Below are 16263 nucleotides of genomic sequence, written 5' to 3' on the forward strand. Positions count from 1 at the left end.
TCCTACATCTCAAGAAACATCTCATTTGGTCAAAGAAGGAAGGAGTCTACTGAACAAAAGGACATCACTAAGTATAGAAGAGGAACATCTCATATAAATCTCTCTCAAGAAAGGCCTATCTTTAGACAAGCAATAAAGAAGAAGGACAAAGCGCTGGGGAGAAAAGTTCTGGAAGAAGGAAGTCTATGTGTCAGGAACAAAGTACAGAAAAGAGGAGAGGACTTGACTTGTGCTTGGAGGACATCCTAGTCATGGGTCTAGGGTTTTGAATTGATCAATAAGAAGCTCCAATAAGAGAAACTTACCGAAGGGTTTTCCTCTCTAAGAGAGAGGGAGTTTGGCCCTAGAAGAGAGCCAACATTTGTGTTCTTGTCTTTATGTTTTTGGTAGCAATTTGATGAAACACACACACTAATAATAACCAGAAGATCAAGCTAAGATAATTGTAAAAGTGCTTCACAAATTATCATCAACTAGATAATAATCCTAATAAACACTAGTGCCCTTGATTCTTCAACATGGTATCAGAGCTAAGATGACACATCAAGGAAAGGGCATCTCAAGAACACTCATCAAGGAAGGACATCTACAAAAGTTGAAGCGTCAAGCCAAGAAGTCTCAATCATATCAAAGGAAAAGAAGGTCTACCATATTGCATTCATCAAGGAAGACTACAAAGCAAGAAGAAGAGCCTTACACAAAGGCACCTATAAGAAGAACAAATTAAAGCGGGACCTACATCAAGCTACAAGTCATCAAGCAACTCTCATTATCAAGTCAAGTCTAGTTGGAGAAAGAAACTTGAAGAACATCAAGATATAAGGAAGGCAAGCCATCAAGTCTTCAAGGAGAAAGCAAGTCTATTACATCTCAAAATCTATCAAGCAAGTATATGTCCCCTTCTGAATATACATCAATGTCTTTTTGCAAGGAAAGAAACAAATTGGTAGGGACCAACAACTTTCTTGCATGGAAGAAGAAGACTGATTTACTTCTCAGGAGAACTCCTAGAACACATCAAAGGGAATGTTACTATTCCTGTTAAGGAAAAAACTCAAGCCTTAGCCAAGTATAATAAGGAAATAAAATTCATAAAAGACTCTCTCATTCCTTATGTCTCCAAACTTGATACATCAAAATAAATCTATGATAAACTAGTAAAGCTATTCTCGGTAAGCACAACTGGAGAAGTGATATATCTATGAAATGAATTGTACAAGATGAAGATATCAAAGGAATAAATATCTCCCTACTTCATGAAAATCTCTGAGATGATGGATCAACTTCAAGAGCTAGGGGAATTCATGTCTGATAGAGAAATTACAATAGTAGTACTCAATGATCTACTTGAGGATTGGAGAAACTTCACATCAAGCATATATGCCAAGAAGGAAGCCACCAAACTAAGTGAAATATGGTCTCTATGCAAGATAGAAGAAACAAGACTCAAAATAAAATAGGATGTGGGATGAAAGGAGAAAGCATTTGCTACCATGGCCAAGAGAAAGGGAAAATTTGGAAAATTTGGTCCATGAAGAACAAACAACAAAGATATGTCCAAAATCCAATGCTATGGATGCCAAGAATATGGAAACTACAAGAGGAATTGTCCTAAACTAAAGAAGGAAAACAACAACAAAAGAAAAAGGGAAGAATCTCACGGGACTCAAGAAATGAAAGAAGAAGAGAAGAAGCAAAAGAAGGAAGATCCTCTAGATCTCTACTATGACTAAGTCTACTTCTTTACTTAAAGTATTCTTTCAAAATTTTGAGTAGTATAGGAGCATGTAGGAATAGAATAAAATTTCATGGCTAGAAACATCTTCTAGAATCTAGACGCATGATGTAAATAGAGTTCTAAATACTCATGTAGAAGGAGAATTTATAAATAGAACTAAATGCATGGTTAGAAATATCTTCTAGAATATAGGAGCATGGTAGATATGGCTCAAGATATTCATGTAGAAGGAGCATACTTAGAATAGGACCTCATCCATAATGAAATAAAATTGATCATGATTAAGAATCTTAGAATACCTCCATCATCAAAAGGAAAGAAACATTTGGAGGGTAAGTGTATTCAAGATCCTATGATGGAATCTTCAAAATAAGATTGATAAAAAAAAGCAGATGTCTCATTGGGAATCCCATTCATGGGATTCAAGAAAAGGATGATATGCAGGAAAGCTAAGATGAAGCAAGAAGGGCAAACACCAAGGACAACCTAATAAAGCTAAGATGGTCAAAGGAGACTCAAGATGAGGTATGTATGCATCAAATTTTAGTCATGTTATCATTTGTATATTATTGAGTCATGGGAATAGTTCTATAACACGATCAAGTAGGAAATAATCTCTTTCACCAATGACATGCTCGAAGGCATGTACTACAATACAACAAAGGTCAACAAAATAAAATACTCGCATAAGGAGTATAATATTGCTGACTAACAAGCAAGTAAAGAAGAAATGCTGACTAGTCCTAGAAGCAAGCAATGAAGAAGTGCTCTCACAAGGAGCAGAAAGTGGTTGACCATTCTATTCGAGAAGCGGCAAGTGAAGAAAGAGATCAAGCATGTGAAGAACACCATGATCACAAAGAATCACTATCTGACGAAGATCCATTCAATACATCTCCCGAAAGAAGGCATGACAACTCTGACTAAGAAGGGAAAAGATCAAAGGACCCTTGACACCTATGAAGGCCTTGGAGATATGAAAGGTGCATATAACTAATTCTACTCTACAAATATGTCATGATGAAGAATCCTTCCAGCAAAAGCACCATTTAATGTTGAATAAATATCAGGATGAAGTCATGAAGGACTACTAGATCAAATCATGGGAACAAAAAAGTACAAAGAAGCATCCATGTGAAGATTAGTTAGAAGCATAGACAAGATGACAAGGAATAATCAGATGACAAGAGAACCTGATATGTGACAAGAAGGCCACTTTCCACAAAGGAAGCAATGACATGACAAAGAAGGAAGGAAAATGATCGATGGATGGTGCCCTACCAATAAGAAGTTTGAACAATGAATTCAATGATATCAAAGGAAGGAAGGAGATCAAGCAACTGGAGGACCCAAGAAGAAGAAGTTTCTGATGAATGGACAAGTCCCTAGCTAAGAGAGAGTTATAACAAGTTCCCAATTATAAAGGAACTTGGAAAAGTACCTTGTCAGAGGATACGTGGGCATGTCTTCCTCAATTGAGAGGAAGTGATAGACACAACATTCTTATCTTCACTCATGAATAAACAATGGGAGGATTGGGTAATCATCTAGCATCCGATACTATTTGAGGATGTGTAGGGAATCCAAGACAAGAGTATGCAAGAGGACCGATATTCTTTGAGGGTTGGGAACCCAAGATAAGAATAGTCCTAGAAGGTCATACTCAGTGAACACATGGGTGGGTATGTACCTTGAGAGACAATGAATAAGATGTCTATAAGTCATTGGTCTCGCCAACAATGTTCTTTGATCTATTGAGAGATAGAGCTATCAATCAAGGCCTTGCTGTGGAAACAATGTTGGTTATTATGATGTTATAACAGATGGATTGCAAATCCGTTTTATCTTATCTGAATTCTTCAAGATTGAAACATAGAAAAACACCTTGTAATGTTGTATGAATACCTTCCTATTTAAGAGGGAGTTTTGAAGGAAATGTAGCTAGGTTCGGTCTTCATAAATGTAATTTTGACATTTTTATTATTCAAGAAAAGAGGAATTGTTATTTGTCAATGAGTTTCTTGCTCATTAAAGTAGGTCAAACACATGTTTAAGTGCTCCTAGGAAGTCAAAAGGTCAATGTATTTATGTAAGACCCTTAGAGGGTATGTTACACTATGTATAAGGTCAAAGGAATACCTCCAAGACAAGTTCAAGTCCTCTCCATGCAGAAACATCCTCCAAAATAAGAAAAACGACGAAGAAAGTTCATGTTGGCCTAAAGGCAACAAGTCAGCCTAAAGGAGGGACAATCCTCTATATATAGAGCGTGTCCACTCCCTCTCAATGTCCAAAAAGCATCTCTAAAATCAGCAAAGGATAGAAGATGAGAAGAGAGAGGAAAAGACAAGTCTAAAGGGTCTCGTAAGTGCAGCAAAGAAAGGAGAAGATAAAGAGAAGGTGTAGGACTATTTCTAGGGCTAGAAACAATCACATGTACAAAGAAAGGGAGGGTAAATATGCGGGTATACAAACAACTAGAGAATAATCCAAGAATCATTATTGGTTGGGCTAGAAATTAGGCCTACAAGGCCTCCCAAGTCAAGTGAAGAAGTCTATCTCTCAAACGAAGGTGAAAGGACCCTAAACTATAAGGATCCCTGCCACACGAGCGAAGAATTTAGGGCTGCTATACATTCATATCGAGTTTGCTCCTACATCTCAAGAAACATATTGTTTGGTAAAATAAGGAAGGAGTTTACTTGAGAAAATCACATCGCTAAGTATAAAAGAGGAACATCTCATATAAATCTCTCTCAAGAAAGGTATATCTCTAGACAAGCAACAAAGAAGAAGGATGAAGTGCTGGGGAGAAATGTGCCAGAAGAAGGAAGTCTCTGTGCCAGGAACAAAGTGCAAAAAAGAGGAGAGGACTTGACTTGTGCTTGGGGGACATCCTAGTCGAGGGTATAGGGTGTGACATTGATGAGTAAGAAGCTCCAATAAGAGAAACTTACCGAAGGGTTTTCCTCTCTAAGAGAGAGAGGTTCTGGCTCTGGCAGAGAGCCAACATTTGTGTTGTCTTTATGTTTTTGGTAGTAGTTTGATGAAACACACACACTAATAATAAGAATAATATCAAGCTAAGATAATTGTAAAAGTGCTTCACAAATTTTTATCAACTGGAGAAGAATCCTAATACACACTAGTGCCCTTGATTGTTCAACACAAGGAATGGGAAATCCCCACAAACTTAAGGCATTTTCGAGGATTTCTTAGGTTGACAGGGTATTATTTAAATTTTGTTAAAAATCATGGGAAGATAACAACACCTATAACAACATTACTAAAGAAAGATGATTTTTTTGGAATTGGGAAGAAACTAAGGCCTTTGAACATTTCAAAGTGGCAATGTGCCAAGCTTCGACATTAGCTACACTAGACTTCACAAAAACCTTTATTGTGGAATGAGATGCATTAGGAAATGGAATTGCTTCAGTTTTAATGCAAGAAGGAAGACCCATTGCATTTAAAAATCATCCAATGAAGGGAAAGTATTTACAAAAACCTATTTATGAGAAGGAAATGTTGTCAATACTACATGCACGGAAGAAATGACGCCCTTACTTAATGGGAAGATACTTCAAGGTAAAAAAAAATCATGATCATTCTAAATACCTTTTGGAACAAATATTATCTTCAGAAGAGAAACAAAATTAGGTCACAAAGAGGTTGGGTTATGAATTTCAAATCATCTACAAAAAAGGGAAGAAAAATGTTGCTGAAGTTGCACTCTCAGGAAGGGATGAGGGTGTGGAAGCATTGCTTTGTTCCATTTATATTATCCAAACTAATTGGATAGATAAAGGAAGGGAGGAATGGAAGAATGATGAAGAGGTATGGACACTCATTAAAATGTTGTAGCAAGATCCTAGTGCATATGATTCATTTATTTGGACAAATGGTTCACTATGGTACAAAGATCACTTATATCTATGTAAGAAATCCCAACTTAAGGAAACATTTCTTTTGGAATTGCACACCTATCCTATAGGAGGGAACTCATGATTTTTAAAAACATACCCCAAGGTCAAGAAGGAATTTTTTGGGATGGATTTAAATATGATATTTAGAAGTTTGTGGCGAAATGTTTGGTTTTCCAATAAAATAAAGTTCAGACAATTAAGACCCTAGTTATTTTACAACCATTAACCATTCCAAGTCGGCATTGGTAAGAGGTATCAATGTATTTTATCATAGGTTTACCCAAGTTTGAAGGAAATAATGTCATCATGGTGGTAGTTTATAGAATTACCAAGTCTGCACAATTTTGTGCACTATCTCATTCTTTCAAAGCCATTAAAGTCGCTTTTTTATATATGGAAAAAGTTCAAAAGTGACACGGAAACCCAAATGTTATTGTAAGTGATAGAGATCCCATTTTCACTGGAAATTTTTGGACATAATTATTTTCTTGTCTTGGTACTCAATTAAATCATAGCTCATCTTATCATCCTCAATTTGATGGGAAAAGTAAGGTAGTGAACAAATGTTTGGAAGAATATCTTCGTTGCTTTGTATCTGATAAAAAAACACAATGTAAGAAGTAGTTACCTCTGGACGAATGGTGGTATAACACTTCCTTCCATACCACAACAAAAATGACCCAATTTATGGTGCTTTATGAATATCATCCACCATCCATCACATCATATTTAAGAGACAATTATAAGGTTCAAGCAGTGGAAGATCACATCGAACATCAACAAAAAGTTCCCAAACTCTTAAAGGATAACCCGAATCTAACACAAAATCAAATGAAACAATAGGTATATGAAAATTGTAGTGAAAGAAGTTTTCATGTGGGCAACTGGGTATTTTTCCGATTACAACTGTAGACAAAATATCCCTCAAGCAAGCTAAGAATGATACTAAATTATCACCCAAGTACTATGGCCCTTACAAGGTGTTGCAAAATATTAGTACTATGGCATACAAATTGGAGCTTCCTGAATCTTTGCGAGTACACCCACTTTTCCATGTTTCAAGCTTAGAAAAGGTTACAAGTGACAAGATCTCAGTTCAAACTATATTTCTATAACTTGACAAGGAAGGAAATATTTTATTGGAGCCTAAAGGAAATAAAAAAAATAAGAATCCAACAAATATGAAACATATCAATTTCAAAGTATCCCATTAAGTGGAAGAACTTACCTACTGGAGAATCCACACGGGAGGATGAGTATCTTATTCAGAAGCATCAAGAACTACTCAAGCATTGAGGACAATACTTTTTTTAAGGAGAGGAGCATGTTAGGTCCCTATAATACTAGTGTAGCCACCATATTATTATTGTCATGCCCCATAGAATCACACTATTGTTATTGTTGTTCCCTTAGTAATATTATTATTTTTATGTAGGCCCTAATTATAATTTGACCCCTTAGACTCCTATATATACCAAGGAGGTCTTGCCATTTGAATAATCCAAGAATTGTTCATTTATGTGATGTAAAAGGAGTTTTTCCCCTTGAAGAGGCTTATTTTAAAGTTGTTGATGCATATTTTCTTTTGTTTTGTGATCTAGTTACATAACATATTCAAATAAAAGTTTTTACTATTATTATATTTTTTTGTAACTTCCCTTATTTTTCCCATTTTTTCTTCCCTCACATTTTTTCAAAGTAATGCATTAATGCATTCCCTTTCAGGGATAGATGTAGTACAATCATAGTTTAGGATCTTAATAAGAGATACAGACAACTAGTCTCATACTTACTATATGTATTTGTTGGCCCTATGGTCAACAACCTTGCATTGGTTGAATATCAATCTTAAAATTTGGATCAAGTGTTTCGTTTGTTTTTTTTTTCTCATTTCAGTTCAGGGTCTTAATATTTATATCCAAATATGATTGTTGACCCTAAGGGAGAAACACTTTCTAATGTAATTCCTCATGATATTTGAAATTCCTTGGAAAATAAACCATATAACTAAGATTAGAATTATAAAAAACATACAAATGTTAAATAAAAAACAAATGTATTAAAATAAATTCTTTCTAAATATCCAGAATCCCATTTTTTTCTTTTCCCTTGGGAAAAGTCACAATTTTATATTAGATAAAGAAAATTACATGTTGTAGATGCCTGTACGGCACATGCCATATGTTGGGTCGTAGCCATAAAAAAAAATAGTTCATACAATTACCTGTGTAGGGTGTATTGTGACAGTTTAGATAAAAGTTATATAATGTTGGCTTATTGGGAACCTGACCCAGGTTCAAAGTTAATTAGCCAAACAAATCCCTACACTATGGGCCCTTTCGGCATCATCCCGCGGAGCGCGGACTGAAGTCTCACCCGAAGCAGTATGGGGGGATGCTGGAACCAAGTTTCTACACCCTGAGATGGTCGTGATGTCGTTTTATTTCTTCTATTCCTGCCTTCACACAAGTCACTTAAGTCTAGGGCTCTATCTGCCTAACCCCTTATTCCTCCCTTAATACCTCCGCGAAAGGTTACGACTGACCTCCATGTAGCCCCAACCTTTGGTTTAGATACTTCCGTGCTGCTAAGGTAGCGTATCACATAGATTGTCTAGTTAACTTAAGAATCTTACTTATCTTATTAGATAATCACAGTTAGCACTGCGTAAACATATATTCTTATTCACGTTCAGTTATCCAACATAATCATACACATTCGCGCATCACATAAGCCTTATAAAGGAAATTCATACATAAAATGACAAGATGCATCAATCGGAACAAAGACACAGAAATTGCAGAATACTTCTCTTTGTTGATATCTTCCAAGTGATTGCAGACTCTATCCACCCTGCACACACAATTGCAGGGGTCTGCACACTCAGTTGCAGACTTCCACCCTAAGCCTCTGCGCACTTAGCTGTAGAGCCTCTACCTATGCTACGACGTGAAACTTAGACTTCTTACTTCAGAGCTATGACTCTTCTAGACTTCTTCATCATAAACTGACTCCTAACTACTTAGAGCTTAGCTCTTTTTATACAATCCCATGGTCCGTGGACCATGGGTAGATTTGTTACAGCCGATTTTACTTTACAAAACTAAGGGAGGATAAAACTTTATGACTTATGACACCTTTGTGCTCCGCGATCACAAAATGTGGAGTATTTACATGTTTATTACAAAATTTGACCAAAACATGGGCTTTTAGCCCCAAAACTGTCGTTTGGGGGATCCCATTCCTAATTGGCCCCTAACACAAACATCGTGACTCACCCTCGAGTCACTCGGTAGGTGTGAAGATCTTTGCGTGAAGTCCTTCTAGCTCGAACCGCAACCTCAGTAGTGCACTGTGCGGTCGCCTGCTTCGTGTCTTCCACTATCCTCTCGGTCACTGCTCCTGTGTTGTCGGCCTGAAGCTTTTGCTGCATCGCTTGTAGAGTCGCAAGATTACCTTTGATTGATCCTATCATTGCGTAAGCCTCATCCAACTAGGGCTTTAGTCTTTCCTTCAACACTGCTTCCTTGTGTAGCACTGCGTCCACCTGTTCCTTCAGCTACTTGACCTCCTGCAACTTGGCTAGTCTTTGTGTCAGCGTGACGGTTCACGCTGTGCCCTTAACCTCATCATAGAGTTTTTGTAGCTCGCATGCTTTCGTATCTAGCCTCTGTACATTGGGGTCCTCCTGTAAGCTTGTCAGGACCTCAAATGACTGCTCAAATAATTGCGTTCAGTCTGCTACTGCACTATCCACCACCGCTATTACTTTTGTGACAACGGTCGCCCGTTGTTCCTTCACTTCTGGCAGAGTTGAAGGCTGGGCCCTCAACTGTAACTGTGTGATTTATAGGTTCAACTCCAACTAAACCCATGCCATCTCAGTACGAGTGTCACACACCCCTTTCGCTAGCTTACGGATGCGTACCTCGACTAGCTCCTCCTCCGAAATGGCCAATTCTAGGACCATTCGGCATGCTTCCTCGATGAATTGCATAATGTGCTTTCTCTGATTGGTCGCTTTGGTCTCAACAGTGATGGCATCATTTCTCTGTAGGGCCATCTTCTTCTTATTGATACGGTTCTCATGGGACCTGAACTCTGCAATCACTCCATCCTGCAAGAGGTGGAGTGATTCTCGCAGGAGCATTGCCAGGTTCAACCATACTCCTTTTAGGGAGATGATAGTGGGCTTGTCAGCCTCATTCTCTGTGGGTAGTGCTCCATCAGGCAACATTATTACACTAAAGGCCTTCACGGGCAGCATCTCGGCAACCTATGAAGTGCTGATAGCCAAGCTGGTAGATATCGTGCTAGCCTGCGACGCGCGGGTCTGAAACTCCTGCAACCTTGTTTGGATAGCCCCCAATATGATCTGTTGCTACTGCTCAAATTGTTGCATGGCCTTTGCGGTGACATCCCTCACTGTTTCATCGATATCATGCAAGTCGCCCTTTGTTAATGTGATGGGGTCGAGTGATGTCTTGGTCGCCTTTGATTTCTTTCTGGGCCCTCCTTTCTCCAGCTCCCTTGGGTGCTTGATGCAGGTGGACATCTCGTGAGGGTCCGCGCCATGCTGTTTTATCTCCTCCTTTATCTCAGGTGAAGGCAACATTGTGCCTTTGTCAGAGCCCCACTTTGTCCCATCTTTCTACTTCCTTATCTGCTACACAGCCTCACGCTTCACTTGGGCCTTATCGACAGCCTCCTTTTTCCTTTTTTTGGCTAGCTGTGCCATCTTAAGCTTGGCCTCCTCCTTCTTCTTCTGCGCGGCATAATTTCTCCCGCCCATAGCCAAGTCTATGGTAGTGCACCATTCTGTTGGGCAGCATCAATGGCGTCATCCGTTGCTAGATACGGAAATTCATACCATTTCTGTGTAGGGTCCTTCCGTGCCCTGATGGGTACTCGATGGAAGTCTGCTTTAAATTCGACATAGCCCTGCAGGTTCGTGTACATCGTAGGAGACAATCACGGTTTGCGATTAATGGCCATTCGGATGTTCATCTCCATCAAAGATCCAAAATATCTTGCTATCCCTGACTCACTGCACATCCTTGGTTGCCCAAAGCAAAGTGTACTTCGTTGCTTCTGGGAGGTCTGGCGCAACCGAAGGGAACTGGCTGTCCTCGGCATCTCCCACGCTACCAGCATAATTGACAGTAAGAGCCACATGTAGTGGAACGTCTTGCTGAGGTCCTGTGCTTCACGACAGTTCACCAGGAACTCTCCGCGAAGGTAGTCTAACTAGTTGAACTGGACTCCTTCAACGCACTGTGCTGCTAGCACAACGATAGGCACTGACACCTCATTGGCGTGACACTTCCTCATCACTTTCCCTACAAGGATCTACGTGGCTACCTTCACAACATGGTCGTAGATTTTGGATATAGCGTATCTGTGTGTCTCCTTCACCAGTTTAAATTTTTCCTTCATAGACTCTGTGAGACCTTGTTCGCCACCTTTTCTGCTAAATATCATTGCCGGATTCTTGCCTGTATACGATAATCGTGTTATCCTATGAATCAGCCTATCTGTGATTGGTATTGGATCCTCTAGCCACAGACACCCATCCTGCACCAAGCACAATAGCTGCTTGATGACCAAAACTATCACCGGTGTGCGGTTGTAGTGCAACACCCAAAGCAGGTTGAGAAACCTTGCCTTGTCTACTCCCCGGAGCCACCTTTGCGGCTCCAATGCGGTCATTCCAGAGTTCATATCAATGATATAGCGCATCAGCTGCTCGATCACTAGGTGTGGGAACTTCTCATGATTAGCCAAGTCCCACTCTTCAAGTTTCAGTAGCGGCACTCGTGCGAAGCGCGGTCCATCGAAAATAATTTTGTTCGACAACAAAGGGGTTTGCAGGGAAGTATTTCTCTCATCGATGTCCTTTGGTACCTTGGTCTTAGGCTTGCATGGAGGGACATACTCCGGCAATTGATTAATAGGGTCCGCACCCTGGGTTTCAACCTCCTCTACTTTAAATCCCACATCCTCATCGTCCATCGGGATGTCTTCAATGTCTTCCTCCTCTGGCTCCAAATTTATACCTTTTCCCTTCTCCTGTGCGATGGGCTTCTGTGGGTTTCTCCTTGGCGATGCGTGCACCAGTATAGTAGGCTTCTTGCCCTTCTTGTTCTTCATAGTTTCATTGGTTGGGGTCGGCTTTGGTCTTGGCGTCCTTGGTGATTTAGGGACCTCTGCCAATACTTCGACCACTCCTGGAGCAACTCCTCTTCCTCCATCTCAACTTCCGACACTGGCTCCTCTACTATTTCTTTGGTATTTATAGTTTTTACGGGTGCCAACTTAACGCTCTCCAACAATACTCGCGACGTCTTAAGTAAGTTTGCAAATGCTGGAGTCCCTTTCAAAGCCTTAAAGAATTCTTGGTTCATGAATGCCTGAAAGCTCAACAACTCAATTCTCAAAATGCCAAGTGTTTTTCGCTGGACGACCAGTTGTAATTTATAGGGCATTTTGAATTCAAATCTGACAGTTCCCCCCAAATTCTGTTCATTAATGTCGGATTGGCGGTAGATTTTCAAATATATGAGACATAAAGTTTGTCTTAAATGTCGGTCGCTTGCTCCATTTAGTCGCATTTCAACCGTCAAATCATGAACCAGTGACTTTAACGGTCACTTTTCAGCTGACATGCGCGATTTCTCCCTGGGTGGCGCAACTACCTTCGCGCTGTCGCGAACCCTGTGACACTTCCTTGCTTTGCACAATCGTCCAATCGTGCAACTCCCCATCCCAGACAGTGTAGTTTATAGTCCCGTGCCTCCTTTCAGCTTCCTGGAGCGCTAAGACTGTGCTGCCTTCATCTAGTCACATGGTCGGACCATCGGTGTATGGCTTCAACCAATTGCCATTCACCTTTCCTAAGAAGGGATCTCCATTCAATTTGACCAGCTGTATCGCTCGTCCATTGGTAATATCCTTAATGACATAAGGCTCTAACCAGTGCATTCAAAATTTCCGTGGAAATTTATCAAACTTGTTATCATGTAACAAAACCAAGTCATTTACCTTAAAGGTGCACAACTTAATGTGCTGATCATGCCATGCTTTTTCATGCTACTTTTGGACCTATTGGTTAAATCTAGCTAGAAATCTCTCTTCCTCAATCTCATCTAGTTGTGTGAGCCTTTCCTCCAGGGCTCTACGATCCATCATACCTGTGAGTGCTACTATGCGCGGACTAGGCACAATATATTCTATAGGAATTACCGCTTCAACACCATAGACAAGCCTAAAGGGGGTTTTTCCAGTCAACTTCTTGCATGTCGTTCAATAAGCCCACAGTACCACAGGTATGCATAGGTCCCAATCACTTCGCTGAGCATTGCAAACCTTGGTTAGCATGTTCTCCAGCACTTTATTGAATGCTTCCATTGTCCCGTTAGCCTGCAGGTGATAAGGCATGCTCTTCTGGTGATATACTTGAAATTCCTCCATTAGCATGCTGATAATCTCATTCAGAAAGTGCATACCACGATCACTCATCAAGATCTTTGGACATCCAAATCGCATTAGTACATGCTCAAAGAGGAACTTTGCGGTATTCGTGCCTGTGAAATCCTTCATAGGCTCCGCTTTTGCCCAACGATTCAAATACTCCATCACGGTGATAATGTACCTCACTCCCGTCTTTCCTTGGGGCTTGATGGGTCCCAAAAAATCTATCACCCATTTCTCAAAGGGTTGCAATGTCATATGTGGATTCAAAGGCATCTCATCCCTCCGTGATGGTCTGCCAGTCCTTTGACACACATCACACGCCTTGCAATATGCTTTTGAGTCCTGATGGAGGGTTGGGCACCACAACCCTGTGCATAGAATCTTCTGCGCGGTCGTCCTCCTCGCATAATGTCCTCCTGCGGCGCCCCCATGAGCATCTACGAGGATGCTGCTTCTTTCAAACTCAGGTACATATCGTCACAATATCTCATCAGACCCGATTTTGTATAGATGCTCGACAGTGACAAAGAAATCTACTGCGCGCACCACTAATTCCTTCTTCTGTTGGACAGTGTATCCTCCGGAGGCAGTTCCTATGATTAGGAAGTGTATTATATCCTCAAAATGACCATCCGCGATGTGCATTACAAATAACTACACGTCAGTCAATCCTTCCTCCAAATTAGTGGGCTCTTCCCCTGTTTCGATGCACGACAGATGGTCTGGTCCCGCATTTAGTCATCCAGGCTTTACAATAACCTCAAAATCATATTCCTGGAACAATAAAAACCACCTGCAGATTCTCCCCCCCAACACATGCTTATTGACAAGGTACTTCAATGCGGAGTGATCTGTATACATCTTAAAATAGCCTCCCAACAAGTAGTACCTAAAATTCTGGAGCGCGTATACCATAGCTAGCCCTTCGCTCTCGGTAGTGGAATAATTCTTCTCTGCCTTGGATAACCTTCTACTTGCAAACATGATAGGATGGTCCAAGTATTCTCCACTAGCCTGTGTCAGTACTGCTCCCAACACTATACATGATGCATCGACATGTACATTAAACTCCTTCTTCCAATCCGGGAAGACTAGGATCGACGCAGTGGCCATATTTTCTTTCAATACATCCAGGCTCTTCTTACAGTCTTGTAGAATGTGACATCCTTCTTCAACAACTTTTCCATAGGTGCGGTGATCCGGGCATAGCCTTTGATAAACTTTCTGTAATATCCCATATGTCCTAGGGTAGCGTGCAACTGCTTCACACTCCTTGGCGCCTCCAAGTTCAGTATCACCGTGATCTTCGCGGGGTCTACCATCAATCCCTGTTTGTAAACCACATGACCCAGTAGGGTCCCAAAGGGAACACAAAACAGACATTTCTTCAGATTGAGCTTGATCTAGTATCTTTGACAGGTATCCAACATCAGGTGCAAGCTTGCTACATGGAATTTCACCTGCCCAAACATGGTCCAATCATCAAAGTATACTTCTAGGAACTTATGAATAAACTCTTTGAATGTAGCAACGACTACGCGCGAGAAAATCGTAGGCACATTATTCAACCCAAACGGCATTACAGTGTACTGGAAACAACCCCACTCAGTCGCGAAGGTTGTCTTGCTCCTATATTCCGGCGCGATTTTGATCTGGTGGTACCCCGAGAACCCATTAGTGAAGGAATATGCTTCTTGGCCACCTACATTGTCCAACACTTCATCAGTGAATGGAGTCGGGAAAGGATCATGTACGCAAGCTTCATTTAACTTTCTGAGATCCACCCATATCCTTATTTTATCCTTTTGCTTCTTCTCTTGTACTACCATTGGGATTACCCAGTCAGATTCTTCCATAGGCTCAATAATTCCTGCCACGAGCATCTTGTCTAGCTCTAAGCGTACCTTCTCCTTATACTTCGGATTGAGACACTAAGGCCTTTGCTTAACCAGCTTTGCGTTGGGCTTCAACGTGATCTTCATAACTCTTAGATCCACGACTATCCCTTTTAGATCCATAAAATTGGCAGGGAATAAATCTTGGTATTCGCGGACCAATTCAGTGACCTTATCCACCATCGCGTCGTCCCAATAATCTCCAATCTTTGTGAATTTGGGCTCTGCCTCTGATTTGAAAATCACTCTTGAGTGATCTCAGTTAAAGAATTATTGAATGAAGGTATTACAGACTCATGTGCTGGTGTGTGTCTATGTTATTTTAGGCAACGAATCGATCAGATTGCAAAATACACAGACACTGTAAAATAGAAAACAACAAGAGAAAAACAGTAAGCAAATGCAAGAACACAAAAATTAATAAGGAGTTCACCCTATACTCTAGGGCTACGTCTCCAGTCTAGCTTTCAGTGGTGGCCTTCTTCTATTGTGTCTTTAAAGCAAAGATTTACAATGAGGAGCTCAATTTGAGTCTCCTGAAATAGAAATGATGCTTGGTAGGGTGGTTCTTGGATTCCCCAAGCCACTAGAGTACACAGACTCTTTTCCTATCCAAGTCTCGACCTCTCTGGTCTTTAATGGGAGGAGCCCAATATGGTACTCGATTCTCGACAGATCCTTTCAAGGATTGCTTGAACCTCTCAAGCTCTCTGTTTGCTCGATGCTGCCTTATGCTGTAGGTCAGCTCGGCCCTTTATCTTTCTGCTTCTTGCTTCACTCTCTTTTCTTCTCTCTCGCTCTCTTTGTCTTCGTTCTCCTCTCCGTGTCCTCTGTTCTGTGTCTGTTCATGTCTTAAAGCCATTCTGTCTCATAACTGCTCGCTTGCTCTAACGCCCTCGTCGGATCGCCTGCTGCTGCTCGCTTGGAGTTCCCTGTCTCTACGTCATCGTCAACGGCTCACAGGGAGTGGCCACTTGTCCTTTTGCGAACTGCGCTAGCTCTTCCTCATCAGTTTGATTTTCCCAGTTACACTGTGGTATGACTTATCCACCATCTCAGCGTCAAATCGGACTTCAAAATTTCTTTATGGCGTGGCTTAATCCCCTGTCAAATCCGGTTTCTCCATCGAGCGCAATCTTAGCCGTCAGATCTGGAGCTCCCAGATCCTATGAAATTCATTCATTTCACGTAGTTGACTTGCTCGACCGTTAGCACACAATGAGCGGTGGTT

Source organism: Pinus tabuliformis, chromosome 5_2 (assembly GCF_031772625.1).
Source record: "Pinus tabuliformis cultivar Carrire ecotype Pingquan chromosome 5_2, CPIR1, whole genome shotgun sequence".
Classification (NCBI taxonomy): Eukaryota; Viridiplantae; Streptophyta; class Pinopsida; order Pinales; family Pinaceae; genus Pinus; species Pinus tabuliformis.